The following is a 3894-nucleotide window of genomic DNA, read 5'->3' as shown; positions in this document are numbered from 1 at the left end:
GTATTTTATAAGCTTTTTGATAGACAATCTTAATCTGAAAAGAAACTGGTAACACTATGCTTGATAATCTAGTAGGGTAAAAACTACACTATTTCCCCCAGAGTTGTAGTGGGGTAGAGGTAAATGGTGGAATGGATTGGAAATCCATGCATGAATGCATCAAAAATGTACTTGGTTACTGTCCACCAATGGCTTTGAATGACCACCCACCTTGACCATCTCTGTTCATGTAGGACTTAGAAAACATTGCTGGAGAAGTTGTCTGTCCAGTCATTCCACTGCTTTAGTGTCCATCTCATTCATGATGTTAGACATCAAAAGTCAGTTCAAGCTATTTTAGTTTTAGAACTGCTACCTGTTCAAATGGCACCCAGTTTTTTTTACAGTGTTCCTGTGTTTTATTTTTTCATTGAAGACTGCATGTACAGTTATTAAAGAGTTTAGATCTTGCAGAGGAAGATAAAACTCATATGTTGACATTATGCAGTTGCATGTGAGGTTGGAAAACAGTGGCATCCAGGCGGGATGTTTGGAGTGATGCCTGAGTTTTGATTGGCATCAATGCAGTAAACATTACAAAGGGAGCCTCAAGAAAGAAAGCTCATTTTGGCCATTTCCCTATTACCCTATCAGAAAGTCTATGATGTTGATTTGGACATTATCCATCTGGATCTGTTGACTTGGGTGACGTCAAAAACCTTTTATCAGATAGAATTCTCACACTCTGCATGGCCACGTTGACAATTTGCAGTGGAATGCATCCCCTCTCAGCTTTGGAAGAAATGTCTTCCTTCCTTCTTTACTTTATACTTCCTTTCTCATTAGTCCCGTGCAAGCCTTATGGTTGTTTTACTTTCCTCCTGCATACCATGCTGTTTTTGACTTAACCAAATCAAAGGTCTTTATTTAATTTTACAAATTAGTTTACTTATGTCTTTCATAAAATAATTGGTAAAATATTGTCATTTCAAGATGTTTCTGAGACAGTAAATGAATGCAGCCACCTTGGAGTTTGGCTGTTTGTATTCCATGTCAACAATGAAAATATTTAAGATTTTAAGACCTTACACAATCTTGAAACCAGATCCTCAGAGTCATCTTAGTGATTAACAGAGAACTTTTGTCATGACTTTATTAAATATCACATGCTGAAATTCTGCTTTGCAAACCTGGCAACCTCACTGTGACAGGAAGTTATGCTCAGCCACTGCACCCGACTATTGTTCACCCAGAAATAGTTTTACCTTCAGGTCCCACCAAACCCCAAAGTGTGGTTGTTAATGATAAGCTAAGCTAACCATGCCTTGAGTCAGTCTTATTACACCGCGTTCCAAATTATCATGCAAATGATATTTTTCTATGATTTTTCTAAATAGTCGATGCAAATGACAGTCAGCATAATTTCAAAGTCATTAATCGTTAGGGTCTAAATGGAATGTTATTGAACAAACCTCCCAATGATAACAGTATTTTTTTCAAAAATAAAAAACTTAAAATGCACTGTTCCAAATTATTACGCACAACAGAGTTTCAAAACATTTTATAGATTGTAAAGAATTGAAAATGGTGATTTGTTGAATTTGCAGCATTAGGAGGTCATATTTACTGAAATCAAAAGCTATTTCAATCAAAAACATCTTAACAGGTCAAGTTACATTTTAACATAGGACCCCTTATTTGATAGCAGCTTCACAATTCTTGCATCCATTGAACTTGTGAGTTTTTGGAGAGTTTCTGCTTGAATTTCTTTGCAGGATGTCAGAATAGCCTCCCAGAGCTGCTGTTTGGATGTAAACTGCCTCCCACCCTCATAGATATTTTGCTTGAGGATGCTCCAAAGGTTCTCAATAGGGTTGAGGTCAGGGGAGGATGGGGGCCACACCATGAGTTTCTCTCCTTTTATGCCCATAGCAGCCATTGATGCAGAGGTATTTCTTGCAGCATGAGATGGTGCATTGTCATGCATGAAGATGATTTTGTTACAGAAAGCACGGTTCTTCTTTTTGTACCATGGAATAAAGTGGTCAGTCAGAAACTCCACATACTTTTCAGAGGTCATTTTCACACCTTCAGGGACCCTAAAGGGGCCGACCAGCTCTCTCCCCATGATTCCGGCCCAAAACATGACTCCGCCACCTCCTTGCTCCTAGCAGCTGCTCTCTTAATCCAATGTATTTGTCTGGCAGAAACCTTCCTCATTGTGCCTATATCTGCATGAACCCGTGTGTGCTCTGAATCAGTCACAAATCTCTTAACAGTACGATGATCACCCTTAAGTTATCATGAAATATCCAAGGTTTTCATACCTTGTCCAAGGCATTCAACTATTTCACGCTTTTCAGCAGCAAAAATGTTGCTTGAAAATGTTGGTCTGCTTAATAATGTGGAACATCCTTCTTCAGTAGTTTTTCCTTTAATAGGGCTCTCCTGGCAAACTAATTATCACAGGTGTCTGAGATTGATTTCAGTGATCCAAAGAGCCCTGAGGCACAATACCATCCATGAGTTTAATTGAAAAGCAAAACATTTTATCTCTATGACACTTAAATACAATTTGCATAATAATTTGGAATGCAGTATATTTAACACAGAGACATGAATTACATATCCTAAGTGCCATATAAATAATGGCGTTACCCACACTGAGTCATACAACAACACACTGAGGTTTCATTTCAACACAGGTAACAGACAGGTAACAGACAAGTAACGGACAGGTAACAGACAGGTAACGGACAAGTAACGGACAGGTAACAGACAGGTAACGGACAGGTAACGGACAGGTAACAGAAGTGGATGGTGGTGGATGTCAGTACACCTGAGAAATTAACTTAAATCAGTATAACAACAGTCTCAAGACTCAGTGCCGACCTACAGACAGATTACAGATATCACTAAAGAACAGCACACAGAGATGCAGCTTGGTTCTTTTCATGATTTAAATAATCTTTTTGTAGTGAAGTGAAGTGACAGCTGAAATTTCTGTATAAGTTCTCCCAGTAAAGGTGCAGACTGCCTGGGATGGAACTTGACAATGAATAGGCGTCCATGTAATTTCTTAAACTTGATAAATACGGTGTTTGTGTAGGTCTGCATAGAGCACATGACTGTCAGATATGTAGATGTAGGATTTTTTTCCAGGTGTTCATTTCACATTAATTAATAGTCAGATAGAAGCTATCATCTTAAAAGTATTGCAGAGTAAAAAAAAAAAAACACATTCAACATGTATTTAAAATTTTTAATTTTATGTTAAAGAAGACTGGGGCATGAATGACTGAGCCTCCTGTGAACTGCAGATAAGATCAGAGGCTGAACAAGGTGTGGTGATTTGCTGAGTCATCAGTCAGCTGTGATTGTGGTTTTTGCCTGTTACTTGTTTGCTGTTCAATAATGAACAAGTTCAATGGCAAAATAATCATAAAATAATGAAAAACAATCTGATGTCTCAAGTACCGTGATGACTGGGAACTGGGAAGACCCAAGTTATTACCATTTATCCTGTCAATCAATGAATCAATTAAATCTTCAATATACCAAATATTCCAGCCATTCATCCAGTCATTTACAATGTATTTCGCTCATATCACAACTTTCAAACTCATGCTGGGGCTAGAAGAGAAGTCAGAAGGCACCATCCTCTGGAGACCTTAAATATTTGTACCAAATTTAATGGTGATCTATCCTGTAACTTTACTGGATACAGGTATTTCACTCAACACTAAAACTTTCAACCTGTTGGTGATTCAATAATAAAACTCAAGATTCAATAATTTATTGCAATTTAACATTTGATTGGAATTGGTCTCCATGCGCTCAACAATGGCAACCAGCCACAACAGTAAGAACAAACAGGCCGACAGGTATAGCTATGTATGGATATACAAGAACACT

Source organism: Toxotes jaculatrix, chromosome 7, assembly GCF_017976425.1.
Source record: "Toxotes jaculatrix isolate fToxJac2 chromosome 7, fToxJac2.pri, whole genome shotgun sequence".
Lineage (NCBI taxonomy): Eukaryota > Metazoa > Chordata > Actinopteri > Toxotidae > Toxotes > Toxotes jaculatrix.
The sequence above is the reverse complement of the archived record's forward strand: the minus strand, read 5'-3'. Positions refer to the sequence as shown.